This window comes from Carettochelys insculpta, chromosome 12 (assembly GCF_033958435.1).
Source record: "Carettochelys insculpta isolate YL-2023 chromosome 12, ASM3395843v1, whole genome shotgun sequence".
NCBI lineage: Eukaryota > Metazoa > Chordata > Testudines > Carettochelyidae > Carettochelys > Carettochelys insculpta.
In genome coordinates, this window is record NC_134148.1 from 11,263,620 (window position 1) to 11,281,917 (window position 18,298).

Genomic DNA, 18,298 nt, shown 5'->3' on the forward strand with positions numbered 1-18,298 from the left:
ACACAAACTATGGCTAATACTTATTTTTTCTACAGGACAGTGGGAACAATTATGTATGGGGGGATAACTATACATAGGAGATGGGGATAGCTATATACAGAGGGAGGGGCACCGAGGTGGCCTGGGCCATGGGCCATCACTCCAAGGTGGGGGTGGAGGGCCACAATCCCCACCAGCTCTGGGTCCCTGCCCCTGCCTTGTCTGGGGTCCCTGCTGAGGCTGGGTGGGGGCGGGGAGTAAGAGGAGGTAAAGCCAGGGATTGGCCTTGGGCTGGCGGCCTGGCCCATTGGGCTCCTCTGCCAGGGGCTGGCAGGTGGGGCCATGGTGGGAGTGACAGCAGAGGGGACAGCAGTGGGGGTGGCAGGCGGAGCAGCCAGGCTGGGATGTCCCAGTAGGAGCCCACCATATTTTTAAAGATGGCCATAAATTCCCCCTGAGCTGCCCAGCGACAGGCATCCTCCCCCTCCTTGAAACAGAGGTGCCACTCTGCCAGTTTCACCTGGTGCCAGATGGAGGCAGCGATATGGAAGTCCTCAGTCGGCTGCCTCAGGCTCCGCTGGGACAGGGCCCATCCAGGTGCTGGTGGTGTCTCCAGGTGGTCACTGTCCCTCGCCTCTGGGGGGCTGTCCAGGATCACAGATGGGACGAGACTCTCCTGGCCCTCGGATGGTGCTGCTGCGGAAACAGGGGAGAAGAGAGAAAATGCTGTGAGTACCAACCTCTGCCCTGTGGCCCACATCCCCCATCTCCCCGTGGGTGCTGGGTCCCTGTCCCCCATCCGTGGGTACGACGGCCCTGTGGGTGGCCCCTTTGTGTAGTCTACCCCCACATCCATCCTCCCCGGGGGTGGGGTGCAGCACTGTCTGCAGGAGCGGGTGCTGACAGATGATGGCGTTTGTGCTGCTGTGCTGGGGCTGCGGTCTGGCTGGGCCTGAGGTCTGCCAGGAGTGTGGGGGTCTCTGGTCATGTATTATGCCCCTGCCCCATGACCTGGGGGTAGAGAATGTACCTGAGGATCCACCACAGTGGTCGGGGGAAGCCCATCCAGCCGATGCCCATCTGGAGGTGTGGGAGGGGAGGTTGATGACCAGGTCCCCTCCTTGCTGGACCAGTATGCTAACTTGGTGCCTGGCTCCAGCTCTGGCCCAGGTGGTGAGGGACTGGCCGCTGGTACTGGCTCCTGTTCCTCAACTGGCTGGGGCTCCTCGGTCGCAGTGTCAAGGATGCGTGGTGGGGAGGAGGTGTCTGGGGGTCCAGGATGTCTCTGAGCTCCCGGTAATAGGGAAAATGGTGGAGGGTGGCCCCTGACTGGCTGGCCAAGTCCCGAGCCCAGGCATAACCCTGCCACAGCTCCTTGACCTTAATCCTGACCTGGTCAGGAATGCGGGCAGGGTGGCTGTGTTCTGCCGCTTGCTCCCCATGACCCGGAGCACCTCCTCCACGTGCCGGAGCCCCAGCAGGTCCTGGAGCTCAGGTTCACTCCAGGAGGGGAGCCCTGGGACTGCCCAGGTGTTGGCTGGTTGCCATTGCTTTTTGTGGACATATGGGCATCGCCCTGAGGTGTGCAAGGGCAGCACATGTAGCAGTTGCTGCCTGCACGCTCTTAGCTTTCTGCCACGGGGTTTCCAGGTCTGTGAGGCTTTAAGAGCTGCTGCGTGCAGAGACCATAGAGCCCCACAGGGGCTGTGCAGCACGTCTCCACGTCCCAGCTGATTGCTGCCATGGCAGACCCTGCTCTTCGGAAGTAGCAGGGGGCAGAGCGTCTACGCACATCGTTTTTTTGAAGGTAGATGTCGAAGTAGCGCCCTTTTCCCGTTTTCTGCTTGGGATAGTGGTTTTGACGTCTGCAGCGCCTAACGTTGATTTCATCTTCGAAGCAGCGCACGGCGTGTGTAGACGCGCCACGCACTGCTTCGACGTGGTGCCTGTTCTTTCCAAGTAGCGTGCTAGTGTAGACGCGGCTCTTCTGTTAGCTCACCGAACGGGAGGAGCTGGGGAGAGAGTTATGAGGAAGGTCTGGGAGACATAAACATGACCAGGTACCAGGCTGAAGAGGAGGGTGCTGGGGAGGGCATTGGGAGAGGAGCCCAGGGAATTGTAGCTGTCACAGAGCTGATACTAGCATCATTGCAGGCTGCTGCTCTGACAGAGTCGTTTGGCTGGAATCTGGATTAGAGGGTGGGCCTGGATTCCCTCAGTCACTGACTCCCTATCCCGCAGAGAAGCACTACATTTGGTGCAGGAGTTTGCCCTGCCCTGAACCACTTGAAGGGTCTGCAGAGCACTGGGAGTTTGGCCTCCTCCCCTCTCCTCATGCAGGCCAGTGATGAAGGTGGCCTAACAAATGGCAAACTGGTGCCATAAAGAAAATATCTAAATTGAGGGCTGCTATGAGCCTCTGAGGTGAGCTATGTGCCTGAAAGCCCAGGACCCACCGAGGCGGAGGGCGACTCGTGTCACTTCACACAACGCTGAAGTGCTCCTTATACCTCTGCTGAAGGGAAAGCTTAGAGATCCACTAAACGGTTTGGTAAAACTCCTGTTCTAGACCCTTCAGACATCACTTGTAAAGCAGTGCTTCTGGTTCGGGAGGGCCAAGCCCCTGAGGTGCAAGCAGGTGAACTTGGCAGTTGCCCAGGGCACCGGGCTTTAAATGGCACCAAATTAGATGGAAGTGAATTTTTTTTAATGGAAAACATATATGAAAGTTCTCTCTCACAAATGGAAGTATCAAACATTGTGCATATAGAACAGTGCGTCATTGCCTTAACAGAGGTTGAGTCATATTATTTGTTTCACATTGTGGAGTAAGGCTGTGTATGTAAATGCAGTCAAAATGCGTCATGGCCCAGCTTCAAAACAGCGCTGCCTGGGTTTGCTGCCCAGGGGGACGGCTGGGTGGGGAGAACAGGGTGTGGCAGTTCAGTCATTCTCGGTAGCCCAGTCAAACAATTGAGTCAGCGCTGCTCACCACTCAATGAAGGCCCATCAGTGACCCACAACAGCTGTTGTGCCACCTTACGGAGCCCTGGCCACAAAGAATTTCTATTGTGTTGGACCTGAAGAATTAGATAAGAGGTTTTGAAACATGATTGTCAAAGGGGAATCACAAGTACTTGTAAGATTAAGATTGTGTATTTATTGTAGATTAGAATCATTAGAGTAATCACACAGCCCTGATTTTCGAACACCTAACTACCAACGTTAACAAATACCACTTAAAAGACACCTTCCTTTCTGTTCTACTTGCAATACTCTTAGATAATAATAGAAATTCTGGTCAATAGGTCTTCAAAAATCAGTTCCTTTGGAAGGAAGACAGTTTCAACTTGAAATGCAACTATTTATAGTACTGACCAGAAATACTGTGTACAATTCAAAACACTTTAAACTTGAAAGTGCCATCTATTGAGTGGTTTACCCTCTACATTATAACTGTGTTAGGATAAATGAAAAGTAGAAAAAATAAATTTTTTTATTTTATTTTTACATTGTTCATTTTGAATGCCAAAAAATAAAGGTAACATTGCAGTCTCATCTCCTCATTCTTTGTATTTTGAATGCGGGGCAGGGCACAAAAATCATAGTTCACTTAGGGTGCTATAAACCCTTGGGATGGCCCTGTGCAGAATGGAAATTGCCCCAGAGATGCAGGACAGAAAGAGGAGCACTGGGGCTGGGGAAAGGAAAAACCAGTTTGATAGTGGATTCACTGTGACTCCCCACCGCATAGGATGCTTGTTGGGTGACGCAGTGGCCATCTTCTTGAAACTCACCTTACCACCCTACTGTTGGGGAGGTGTCCGATGTTTGCTTGGCTCCACAGAGCCTCCACTGAAAGCCCTTCACTCTGAGCAGCAAGTAGTCTCCAGTGCAGGAAGGCTTCAGTAAGGAAAACAATTGGGAGAGTAGGAGCCAGACATTCCAATGCAAATCAATAGAAGCAGAAAGGAGTAAATACAGAGAGGGAAGGAAAAAACGCAAGACACAGAAGAGATACCAGGACATGGCACAGGGAGGGAGCCAACCAAATATGACTGGAAGCTTCTGCTGGAAGGGAACTGCTGTAGTAATCCCCACAGTAGTATAGCCCAGCAAATGCCAGTTTCCTAATTAGAGGTTGGATCATTTACTTTCTTATTAAGACTTTAAAATAATTTACTTTTAAATTTCATTACCCAGGACTTGAATCTCTCAGCTGACTCACCGCCTGAAATTTTGCTGTTTGTGAAGGAAGCATGGGGAGAGAAAACAAGGCTTGAACATTAGCAGTAATATTCCAGGCACATTTTGTTCAAAACACTTTTGCAGTAGTGGGTGTTTTTTTTCTTTTTCTTGGATATGGAGTGTATCGTAGTAGTTAGAAAACAGAAGTAGGAGCCAACATTCCTTTTTTTCCCCCTTAACTTCCTAAGTGATCTTGAACAAATCATAAAGGCCTAAATTTTCAGAAATGCCCATTGGGCTTTGGGGCCCTAACTCAAGACAGTCTGGGTCTGCCTTTCCTTGGTGTTTTATACCTACAGCACCAAGTGAAGTTATGGGAGCAAGTACTGCTCTTCACCTCCAAAGTTAGGCCCATAACTGGGCAACAAAAAGTGAAACACTCACACAAATACTTTCAAAAAGGGTTGGACATCATTAACCCCAATGAAGCTCCAGTCACCAAGCTGGTACTTCCTCCTGGCCCCCTTGGCAGTTAGCTCCACAGGTTGGTCTAGCTTCCCACAATGGTGCCTCACCTGCTCTTACATCTGCTCTCTGACCCATGTCAACTCCAGGGACTGCAGTGTTCTCTTCATGGCATGGCCCTTCAGCTAGGTTACTATTTATGTTCCCCTCATTTAGGAGTATAGTACAGTATTCCAAGCGTCCAAGCACTTCCCAAGCAGCAAGTGGGTGCGGTCAGGACCACCTGCTGGTGCAAGGACCTGGCTCAGGAATCCTGTAGATAGCAGGCACATGCTGCATCCCCTCCAATGTCTCAGAATGTGCCTCTGGGACACTACCCGCAACTCCATCATTTCTTCAAGCTTACTGCAAGGCCTCAGCACATCCGGTGTAGCAGCAAGCCAAAAACTCACTCTCATTTCCCTGGATCTTGACAGCAACTGCTCTGTCCATGGTGCTAGCTTCTGTCCTGCAAGGAATCCAAGTCTCCCTCCTTGAACCCCAGGTAGTGACTGTCAGCATCCAGCTCTGCAGCCCTTTTCATCTGAGTTTACTGGGCCCTGATTGGCTGCTCCTCACCAGCTTTCTCCTATTGACTGCTTCCCACACAGCCTCCTACATTCCATTGCCAAAGAGTTAACAAGCCAAGTGACTTCCCTATAAGTTGATCCCTACTTTAATTATTATCGTACTTGTTTAATGTAATATTAGTTTTACTATTTAGTGCATCAATATAACAAACAGGTATGGGTAAACAAATAAGCAGGCTCTCGTTATTAACCTTTCAGAGCTGACCTGCCATCTTGGGAATGAAGGTTAACAACCCACAACCCAGACTTCAGTAACCCTGAGTGTGGCCATATTTGTAAAGTCAGAGGAAGAAAATTCCTACTCTTATAAAGAATGCAGTGCAATGCCCTTCCCCTAGACTACAGAGAAAACTTCCTGGCATCCAGCTTATATAAAGGACAGAGTCAATAGTGCTGGGATTCAAGCTACTGTTTCCTGGAATGGGGTGGGGGGCACAACATTTCTCCCTCTTAAGTCAATGAAGTTTTGTGTTATTCACTTCAAAGGGAGCAGAGTCTAGTTTCATTACCCAGAGCGCTTTCATTCGGTCCACATGGCTCTGACTGGATTCTTTTTCCAGTGGATGTACAATGGCTGTAACAGTGACGAAAGTCCATGGGAAACATATGAAGCAGTTGCCAGGGGTTTGGCCTTTGCCTGTGAAATGTGCATGCAACATTTCCACACTGTCATGGAATGTTTATACAAACACCCCCCAATTTATATTCCAGCCCTTCTGCAGTCAGAGTTTAATACGATAGACACCCCTCACCCTTGTGATATACTAGTCCCCTAAATCTAGCTAGAAATATATTTTGGGGATTTTTTTTTTCAAATATTAGCACTGATTGGAGTTTTGTTCCATTTCCAAGACAAAATCTGGCAAATATGGAACATGCTTTCTAAGGTCCCAGTATCTGTTTTGTGTATTTTGATTGCTTGCAAGCTCAAAGCTCCATTTAGGGAAAGTTAGTACTCACACCTGTTGCCAATGTACTGCAGCTGATACTGGTGGTTCTTCTGTTGTTTGTGAAGCATTGAAAAAATATCTGTCTTGTTCCCCATCTCTTGGAGGTTTGGAAGCCCTTTTATCAAAGGGCTAACAATAGCATTCCTTAACTGATGTATCAGCCAGACCAGGTAGGTACCTTTCATGCCATGAATTGTGTATACTATGAACTTTCCTCTTCGGCACCTGCACTCCAGTGCCCATATCAACAATGTGTGACAATGTCCCAAGCAGTTCCCCTTGGGGTCCTGTGCCTCGTGACAGTTATAGAGCTGCCTTAGAGGCTCAGTGTGTCTTGTCCCCTGCCTCCTATATTCCCAGAGGCCCAGGTCACGCTTTATTGAGCCATTCTCACTGGCAAAGTCAATAGTGGGGGATACCCCTCTTTTATGTCCAAACTCCTCCTGTCTTTGGAGCTGCCCACTCCCTGGAGTGTGTGGGGCAGTCAGTGACGGCGGGGGGGGGGGGGGGGGGGGGGGGAAAGGACCAGGTCCCCACCCATTCTGTCCAGGTTCTGACCCAAGGACCCTCTGTAGCTGCTGCTGGAGGGGCTGTCTCCCTTGGCAGCAGCTTTCTCCCTGGGCCACTTCCACAGTACCTTCTCCATGTAGCTACAGCAAACCTTTCCTCCCACAAGCTCTCCTTCAGGCTCATTTCCTTCCTCTTGGTTCCTCCCCTTTCTCCGTACCCCTGCTCACCTGAGGGGAAGCTTTTAAAAGGGCTCATCAGGCCCTAACTGGCTGCAGGAGCTCAATTTGCAGCAAGTGTTTTGGATTAGCCTGCTGCTGCAGGATGATTCCTGCTGAGCCTCAGTCACTGGGAACCACAAAGGAAGAAACCCTACTGCCAGCATACCTGCCCTTCCCCAGATTACTGTAGTCTGCTGGCTGTGGTCTATCGCAGTGGATATACACATTGTGTCTACCTTCCAGCCAGGCAAGGCCTCTCTGCTCAGTCTCCCCCTCTGGTTCCCTCCTTTTGACCTCCACACCTGTTCCTGTTCTTTTCTCATTTTTCCACCCATAATTACTTGGGCACATGTTATTTTAATGGATCCCCCCCTTAAGGGAGAGCTTTTAGTTAAGGGTGGGCTGTGCCCACCAACTGCCTTGGTTACCCAGTAGGAGCCAGGCAAGGCCCTCAAAACTGGCCAAAGCGGAGTAGTCAATTTCTTAGGCAGTTTTGGTTGTTGTCAGACCACCATTAGCTAGCCCCTTTCCTTTGTCCAGTTTGCACAAGACAAGCACTGCTGCCTTATTTGTTTTCCCTGAAAAACCTGCTTCACACATTTTAAAGGCTGCATCACTGGAGGAGCAGTTAAGATAGTTTGTGTTCTGAATCTGGTGAACAGAAAGAAATTTAGCATAAAGAATTTAAAGCAATGGACAGCAACAACCTATTAATTGACCTGTGTATAAATTGACTTGGCAATTGTCAACACAAAAATTGTAGTATGGTTGCAGCATAAAACCAGCATATGTTACATTCCCCACTGGGATGCTACGAAGGCTGTGAGGCCGAATTACCATGTGGAAACACTCTGAAGGCCTGGGCTAGTATGCATACGAAATATGTGCAGATTTTCTTTTAATTTTATTTTTACCCTAGCCTGCCCAAAGAAGATTTTTGTCATGCCACAATAACAAAGACATAATCTAGGGGAAGGGCAGGACCCATGGAAACACATGCTGGATATTTCAGGGCTATAATCCAGAAAGGAATTTGACATGCAATCTGTGAGATGTAAAACTTTCATTTAAAAGATACTGAATTTCTAGTCCTATTGATTGAAAAACTAACCTGAGGATGACCTGATATGGGCTTGTCTGACTGAGTCTGCAGATGAGAAAGTGGTTTGTGAAATATCATGTCAGTTTGAAACACTTCTAACGCCTCAGTGCAATGACAACAGTGATGCAAAGTGCATGACAACTTGGCAGTCGGGTACTGCAATAGCATTGGGCCCAGCTGTACTGATCTGCTTTTCTGCTCTGATTACAGCCGCTAGCTATTCAGATGATTAGCTGAATTAAAAACCAAAGTTACTCTGTATCTGTGAGAGGTGCAGATGGTTTATGATCTCTTTGGTGATGTGCTTCCACGATTCTGGCAGCTGTTAAAGTGTTCTTCACAGGGCTCCTTTTTCTCCCTAGTGTGATGAGTCTTCCAGACAAGGCTATTGACAGACTTGAATTTTGATATGACCTCTATGAGATGTGCAGAAGTTTTTCTATTAAGGTCCATGGTGATCTTTGTAGTGCAATGTAGTCAGGGGAGCTGACAGCCTACGCAGGCCCCTGTGCAATGTGTGTGGGTAAGGAGGCAGCTCCATCTTCCTGGAAGGGGAGGGGCCAAGGGCAGAAGGGGCGGGGCTGAGGGCAGCCAGCCCTTAAGGTCCAGAGTACCTGAGCCCTGAGCCCCTAAGACTGCCTGGATGCACAGCACAGTGCTCTGGAAGCAATTTAATTGGCCTGGGGTTCCAGCCACCACCAGGCGCCTTTGAATTGCCAGGCCCCAGGGCAACTGCGCCCTTTGCCCCTCACCCACGCCCCTTCCCCGTTGGCAGGCCTGCCTCAATAAAATCCACGGAGATAGGAGAGACTCGGGGAAAAGTGTGACTAGTTGATAAGGGCGCAAATGCAACATTAGCCAAGTCACAGTTGGGCAACCCAATGTGTATTTCCTTTCTGTGTTTCAGCAAGTGCTCTTTCAGCTCCCAGCTCCCCAGCCCTTGCCTTTCTGGGTGAGGACCGGTGTCTCTCTCCCCGCCAGCTGGCCTAGCATCAGGCCGCACAGTTCCTTGCCTTCACCATGCTGGTCTCAGAACAGACAGAGTGACCAGGGATAACCTCTGGCTTCCTCTTTAGCGACTGATAACAGTGTCAGGCATCCACACAAGATCCCACAGAATGAGACTTTACCTGTACTTAACAAAAATCTATAAAACATACTTCCACTCCTTACAAAAACGAAAGCACAAAAACTATCTAAATTACTTCATACCTCAGGATACTACATCTACAACCACCACAGCTCAATGAACAATATGGTTAACCTTTCCAGCTACAAATTCAGCCCAGCAAAAGAGTCTTATGCCGGAGGTCTTTCTTCCTCCCACCTCCTCCATGAACTTAGTACAATTCTGTGGTGACCGTGAAGCCTTCTTTCACCATCTCTGTCCAAAGGAATTCTTCCAACACACACTATGAACATCAGTCTGACTTGCTCGACCTCTCCTACCAACACCAAAAGAAGAAGAACTCTATGTGGACTCCCCCTGATGGCCATAGTGAAAGTCTGGATTTCTACATTCAATTTTTCTGCAAACATGTGCAGACTGACATTACACTCAAACAACACCAAATGAGACGCAATCTCAGCTATGCTGTCCAGAGTCTCAGAAATAACTAGGACATTATAATCAAAGCAGCTGACAAAGGGGGTGCTGTTGTCATCATGAATAAATCAGACTATGAAGAGGAGGCAGCCAGACAACTCTCCAACACCACATTTTACAGACCTCTCTCCTCTGATCACACTTTGGAATTCCCAAAGAAACTACATCATCTACTTATGGAACTTCCTGCTTCTACGTGGGACCTTATTTACCCAAACTCACCATCTGAGCCCAGACCTGGATTATTCTATTTACTTTCCAAAATCCACAAACCTGGAAGCCCTGGACACCCTATCTTTTCGGGTATGGACACCCTTATTACTGGACTGTCCAGCTATGTAGACTCCCTCCTCAAACCCTATGCCACCAACACTCCAGGCTATCTTTGAGATACCACTGACTTCCTGAGGAAATTACAAAACATTGGAAAACTTCCTGACAACACCATCCTTGCCACCATGGATGTAGAGGCTCTCTGCACTAATATTCCACATGAAGATGGTCTTCAAGTGATCAGGAATATCATCCCTGACATTACCACAGCTAATCTGGTGTCTGACTTTTGTAACTTTGTTCTCACCCACAATTATTTCTGATTTGGGGACAATTTATACCTCCAGATTAGTGGCACTGTTACGGGCACCCGCATGGCCCCACAATATCCTAATAAATTTATGGCTGACCTGGAACAACGATTCCTTAGCTCTTGTCCCCTATTACCCTCCTTTACTTATGATACATCGATGACATTTTTATCATTTGGACCCACGGTAAAGAGACTCAAGAAGAATTCTACAGAGACTTTAACAATCTGCACCCTACCATCATCTTACGCCTTGACCACTCCACACAAGCGATACGTTTCCTGGACACTACAGCACAAATCACTGATGGGCATATCACTACAACTCTCTACCGGAAACCCACTGACTGCTACACTTACCTAAATGCTTCTAGCATCCATCCTGCACACACAACATGATCTATCGCTTGCAGTCAAGCCCTGAGATACTATCACATCTGCTCTGTTCCTACTGACAGAGACCAAAAACTTTGAGATCTCTACCAAACATTCATAAACCTAAATTACCCACCGGGAGAAGTTACAAAATGACTCAACAGAGCCACACAAATACCCAGAAACCAACTACTCCAAGACAGGCCCAAAAAGCCAATAACAGAACACCACTGGTCATTACCTACAGCCCCCAACTCAAAGCACTGCAATGCATCATTAAAGACCTACAACCTACCCTAAATCAGGATGCCACACTTCAGAAGGCCCTAAGTGACAGGCCTGTTCTTTCCTAATGACAACCTCCCATCCTTACGAAGAGTCTCACTAGCAACCACAGACTATACCACATTAATACTAACCCTGGAACTTTTCCTTGAAACAAGCCCCGTTGCCAACTTTGTCCACATACCTATTCTGGAGATACCATCGCTGGACCTAACCACGCTATTTACAGAATCACAGACACATTCTCCTGCCCCTCAACTAATGTCATAGATGCCATCATGTGCCAACAATGCCAACACACCATGTACACAGGACAAACTGCAAACACTGTTCAACTAAAAATTAATGGACATAGAGCAGACATCAAAGCTCTACAAATACACAAACCCATCAGCCAGCACTTTTTTGGCATGGGCCATTCTGTTAAAGACCTGAGAGTTTGTATTCTACAGAAAAAAGACTTTTACAACTGTCTGCAGAGAGAATGCTCTGACTTAACATTCATATTCAAATTCAACACATTAACATGTGGTTTGAACAGGGACAGCAATTACCTGACCCATTAAAAGGACTCTTTTACATGCTATTTGATGTTTGACCTCACTCTGAACTTCCCCTCCAAACCCGACCCCCCTCCATCTCTCTGATCTTCTGATTTGCCAACCTTGATAACAATTCTTCTGATCTGTCAACCTTGATAACAATTTTTGGACCTCTGTGCTTTATATATTGAGTCTGTTCTGGTAAGGATGTAATCTGAAGAAGTGGGTCTGTCCCATGAAAGCTCATCACCTAACAAATGATTTGTTAGTCTTTAAAGTGCTACATGACTGCTTTTTGGTTTTGATAGAATGCAGACTAACAGGACTGTCTCTCTATCAGCCTCTGTGTCAATCATTATAGGTTGTATTTCCGAGATAAGCCCATTCTTAAGGTCAGACACATAGCAGGGACTTTAACACTGAGGCCATTCTTTGTTTCCCATGTAAAAAGCATTTCTGACAAACATCTAAGCCACGTCTGCACGAGCACTCTACTTGGAAGTAGCGGCACCAACTTCGAAATAGCGCCCGTCATGGCTACACGTGTTGGGCGCTATTTCGAGTTAACTTCGACGTTAGGCAGCGAGACGTCGAAGTCGCTAACCCCATGAGGGGATGGGAATAGCGCCCTACTTCGACGTTGAACGTCGAAGTAGGGAACGTGTAGACGATCTGCGTCCCGCAACATCGAAATAGCGGGGTCCTCCATGGTGGCCATCAGCTGAGGGGTTGAGAGACGCTCTCTCTCCAGCCCCTGCAGGGCTCTATGGTACCATGTGCACCAGCCCTTAGCCCAGGGCTTCTGGCTGCTGCTGCTGCAGCTGGGAATCCATGCTCCATGCACAGGGTCTACAGCTAGTTGTTGGCTCTGTGGATCTTGTGCTGTTTAGTGCAAGTGTGTCTGGGAGGGGCCCTTTAAGGGAGCGGCTTGCTGTTGAGTCCGCCCTGTGACCCTGTCTGCAGCTGTTCCTGGCACCCTTATTTCGATGTGTGCTACTTTGGCGTGTAGACGTTCCCTCGCAGCGCCTATTTCGATGTGGTGCTGCCCAACGTCGACGTTGAAAGCCCTGGAGGACGTGTAGATGCTATTCATTGAAATAGCTTATTTCGATGTCGCTACATCGAAATAAGCTATTTCGATGTAGCACGCACGTGTAGACATAGCCCTAGAATCATATAAGTCAGCAACTGAAATATGTAGAACTTGGGGTTTGGCTATTTATGCTTTTCATTTGTCAGTATTAAGGTTTCTTGCATGTGCTATTGGTGACAATTATATAGCTTAAATCAGGGGGCAGCAGCCTTTCCCAGGCAGAGTGCCAATGATACTTTTAAAAGTCACTAAGGCTGTTGTCTAGACTAGCCCTGAACTTGGAAGGGGGCTTGTTAATTCAGGTATCGGGAGATTACTAATGAAGTGCTGTGGTGAATATGCAGCACTTCATTAGTCAAAATCTCCCCCCATGGCAACTTCGAAGTGTGAAACTTCCAAGTGCCGGCTTGCGTGTAGCCGTGGATCAGCCATGGGTACTTCAAAGTGCCCATGCTACATCACCAAAATTTTGAGGAGTAAAGGGACTTCGATGTAGCAGGGGCACTTCAAAGCACCCACAGGTGACCTGCGGCTACACGCAAGCCAGCACTTGGAAGTTTCACACTTTGAAGTTGCCACGGGGAAGGTTTTGACTAATGTATATGCACCACAGCACTTCATTAGTAATCGCCCAACTCCCTCATTCCCGTGCCCCCTTCAGAGTTTGGAACGAGTCTAGACACAGCCTACAAGTCCTACTTACAACAGCTTCATTAATAAATAAATAAAAATGCAGAGCTTTACCCTTTAGGTGGTGATTGGTAGCATTTGGCAGCATAGCTTTGAGCAAGCTCCCGGCTGCATGGGGGAAAAGGGTGGGGCTGAGCTCCCACCTCATGTGCCCATGAAAATGGGCTCGCATGCCACTCTTGGCACCTGTGCTGGGGGTTGCTGACCCCTGGTCTAAATGCCCAGGAAAGCAAGAGTTATCTTAATTAGGAATTTCTCTCATTAGCTGACAGCTGTTTAAGTGAACACAGATGTATTTTGGAAGTGGGACTTTGGTGATGATTCCTCACTTGCTACTTAAGCTTAAAAAGAAAAAAAAAGCCAAGTTTATTTTTGGAAAGATGTTTATGATGGCTGATGTTTAGCTAAACATAGAAGCTATAATAAAAGCCTGATATTTACAGATATCACAGACATGCTACACTGCCTTCCGCTTTGCATGTGTTTTCACGTCTTAAAAGCTCCTTTACATAACTAAACAAATGTAACGTGGCTGTAGCATAAATTGGAATCTGGCCATAATGCTGCAGCTCATAGGGAGAGCAGAATGAAGCATAAAAGATCTTAATACTCTTAATAATCTAAAGGTGGTGCTGTGGTGGTTGGGAGGTGAGAAAAACTCATTAAAGAACAGTTCTTGTCCCAAATGGGTTCCTCTTAAAAATGGCTAGCAGCACATAGCTGCTTGCCACGTACTTCCAAACTAGCTGTGCACTTTACAGGCTTGACCCAGTGCGTAGGGAAGAAAAGGGGAGGCTTTACATTGAGGCTTTACATTGGCTTTCATGGACTTTGGATCAGCCCCTTTGACAGGTTCCTGTTGGAAACGTCTGAGCTGGTAGACCCAGACAGTATGGAAAAGCTCCTTGTTGAGGAAAAAGTGATCTTTTTGCTTTGGGTCAGAGCCAAATTTTGAAGATGTCTATACCTGAGACAAAACTTTTGTTCCAAATGCCAGACTTCAAGTACAGACTGGCTTCTCCATGAGTAACATCCAAGACCCTTTGGCAGAGGTCACAGAACACCATCTGAAGCAGCAAGAATCTAGGGTTCTAAGATCTGTAGAGCATTTACAAAAATATTCAGATTTATTTGAAAGTTTAAAATAAAAATTGCAGAGTTGCTGCCTGGACTATGTAAATGTAATTGTTAAAGATATAAAGATAACATTTGAACAAGATGTAGTTGACTTATCCCAAAAAAATCCAGGCCACTGAAGCCAGCGAATATTTTCCCACTGACTTTTGCTCTAGCCTACCGATGCCTCCTTAACGGCTTCTCAGAGGGGCCCGCTGGAAGGCAGTTGGTTTCTGTGTTGTGAGGACCTGAAAAGAGTGGCAGAGGGGGCAGAAAAGATGTAGTGAGCAGGGTGCTCCTGCAGGAGACTGTGGTGAGGGCAAATTCAGGTCCACTCCTCCCCAGCAGGACTCCTTCTGCTCTGGTGCATCCTCGTTTCCTTCTGCAGGGAATCAGGTCTCCCTTGGTGGGAAATCTTCGCTATACCTACTCAGCGTGTGAATGGGGGCTTCCAGGAGCTGAATTTTTTGTGGATTCCCCTGCACTCCACCATACAGGAATCAACTCCGCATGCACCAGGATGCAACATGGTTGGGTTCACCAATCCCTCCATCTGGATGAAGGAGCAGCTGGGCCAAATTTCAGTGTCGTTGTAAACCCCCCCATGCCAGGTCGCAATGTCACTCTCTGAAATTTGGCTGCATGAAGAGGCTGCTGGGTCAGATTTTAGTGGCATTGCAACTGAGCTGCTGGAGCAGTCTTCCTGACCTATCCAGCAGCAGGTCAGACGCAGTGGAGTTGGGTGAGCCTGCATCCACCCTACCTTTCTGCTGCCCCACTGCTGGAATGACAGCCACGCCACCTTTAGCAAGCAGGCCTGTGGGAGTCGACTGTCTGCCTGAGCCCCCTAGACTGTGTTGGATACTTGCCCCTGCCAGAGGACTAGAGCCCTGGAACCCTGCTCTGCTTGAGGACTGGGGTTCCTGAATTATCGCCTGCTCTGCTCTGCCTTAGGGGTAGCACCCTAGAACCCCACTCTGTCTAGATCCTGGGTTTCCAGACTATATCTGGCTATACCATTCCTGAGGTTAGGCTCTACACTGTTGGTACCACTTTAACTTTACTGGCACAGGTAAAGACATACAACTTTTGTGATAGAGGAGTTCAAGGTACATTTTGCAGGAAACATAGCAAAAGTCAAACCATAAAAGATTAAAAAAATCAGTTACATAAGAATGGAAAATTTTCATATCTAAAAGTCCCACTGGACCCAAAAAAATACACAAATCAACTGGATAGTTTTTAGGAAAATATATTTACTTCTTTTTTAAAACATTAAGACAATGCCTATATGTTCTACTATCCACATGGTAATAATACCAGTATGCTTTAAAATTATTTTGTTTACTATTTAACTGAAATAAGTTGAAATTCTTAAATATTTGGGAGGAAAGTCATTTTTTTCTAAAAGTAGTTGTAAAAAATACAGAGGGAGAACAACATGGAACTGTTGCACGTTTTGTGACAATCTTCTAATAGCTGCCAGTAGGTGGTGCCCTTTGTCAATTTATGGCAATGGATTTTGATAACTTTAGGCCTCCTCTACAAAGAAATTTCCATAAGAAGCTGCAAATAAGATTCAGGTAGGTACTTTCAATGTGACATAAGGAGGACAAAATGTAGTCCCAGCTGTAGGACAAAAACACAATGAATACAGCATTGGTATCATGCATGAAAAGTCAAATCTAAATATTCTGATTGCTTGGTGTAGGAAAGCATGGGATTTGCATGTTAAGCACTGGATCATGCAAACAGATACACAAAGCCTTTGCCATCAGTGGGGCTTACAGAGGGCAGAGCCCCAGCTGTCTCTGTTTTGTGGAGTAAGAACCTAAAACTGCATTTTGTTTACCTACACTGACAGACTGGAATTAACTATTGTAAAAATGGCAGTTTTAAAGGCGACTAAGAATGGTGCCTAGACAATGCATTACAGAATGTGCATGGGGGTTGATTACCAGGAGCACAAGCACTGAAGGGAGGTTTTCCCAAAGAAAAGTGGGACTGTGGAGAAGGTGTGTGCATGCAGGGGGGCTAACAGTTTCTCCAGGCCCCTGGAGGACATGTGTAGGGGGCCTGGTTCTGTGACCCTGGAAGGGGTAGGGCCTTGGTTGGAAGGACAGGGTCTGAGGGCAGCTAGCCCTCAGCGCTGTCCAGAGCCCGAAGCTGGCACTCCAGCAGTGATTTCAAGGGCCCGGGGCTCCTTTGAATCGCCAGGCCCAAGGCAATTCCCACTCCCCCTTGTCGTCAGGCCACACGTGTGGGGAAGAGAGAGCACGCTGTGCAGAGGGAACAGTAACAGTCTGTGGAGAGCTTCAGCTATTGTAACCCTGCAGGCAAATTTATCCATCAGCCAGTGCAGAGTGGCACCGGGACAGAGAGGGGAGGCTCCTGCTTTCCCTGTGCTGGGGCTGATCATCAATGAATCAGCACTGAGAGTAGATTAGAGCAGCCTGAGAGCTGTTCTAACTCATACACAACCAGTGCCACACATTCTATGAGTCTTGCAGCAACAAAGGCTGGCTGGGACACAACATAATCCTGGCCACTCCTTCTGTCACCCCAGCACACCTCCTCCCTCTTCAGGCCTGCCCTGTACCTTCCATCAGCTAGTCACAGAATGCTTTAGCAATGGGGGCAGCACCAGCATTGGCAGACAGTGGTACAAGGGGACAGGCTACCTCTAAGTAAGAGCCATCTATCATGACTTGGACTCCCAGAGAGTGGTGACCAGATTAGCCAACATAAAGTACCATCATGTAGGGCCTGATACTCTCCCTGCAGTAAGGCAAACCTGGAAGAGCCAACTAGAGCGTGGATGTGAGAAGCAATGACACCCACCGCCACACAAGCCCTTGCTGGTTTGTGGGAGGGGGAACAAGCTGTGTTCTGCGCTCACTACTGTATATCCTCACAGCAGTTCGCCCTGCACTGATACAGGGGAAGGCAGCCAGTGGCTAAACCAGCTACCAAGAGGAGAGGCTTATATGTCACCATAGGTGGACAAAACCTCCCTGTGGAGGCTTACAGCTCTTTGGGGCTGGGAGCAGAGTGCACCTTTGATTCTAGGATTTCCCAGCTTTGGAAGTTTGCACCTCTTGTTCCTTTTATAGTTTGGCCCTTGGGTTGGGCCATTAGGAGAAATTGCAAGTTCAACCTGATGGAGTTTCCTGGGCCTTCTGTTCCCCCCGTGCCCACAGGTCTTTCCTTCAGAAGTTGAAATAAGTTGTTAAGTCTTAGATGACCTCACAGTGACACCAAAGATTAACACTGTCAGCATTCAACTACCCGTCTCTTTAACATAGGACCTCAATCATACACGTCATAGAGCTGGAAGAGACCTTGAGAGGTCATCAAGTCCACTCCTCTGCACTCACAGCAGGAACTATCACCACTCCTGACAGAGATATATATATTTTAAACTTGATTTGTCCCAGGCCCCTGGAAGGGCCCCTCAAGGACCAGACTCATAAACCTTGAGTCTACAAGGCCAATGATCGAACCAGAGATATCCCACCCCCAAGCAGAGGTGAAATGAACTGCAGAGTGTGGTCATGGACTCCATTATTTTACAAGACCTCCACAGCTCCCTGAAGAGTCCAATAATTCAGCCTCAGGCATCAGCCCAGCTGGTGGTGGAGGTCTGGATTCAGCCTCAGGGCACTGAGGCTCTGGCTTCTATAAGTCTCTGATTTATAGTTTATTGCCCACATCCTTTCTGTGACTTTGAATACAAATACTCATATCAAAACCATTGCCTTAATGATCAGCTACTGAATCACTGAAATTCATAGTGCTGCAGTCATGGTCTTGTGCAAAAGGGGTTAGTGGTTTAGAGGTTAATGGCAAGCTTGTGTAAAAGAGAGCGTACACTGCACACCAAGACAGCAGTGATATATTTTTATGTTTTTCAAAATAACAAGCTCCAAAATAGGACATGAGCAGTCAAGCTAGCACAGATTTTGGT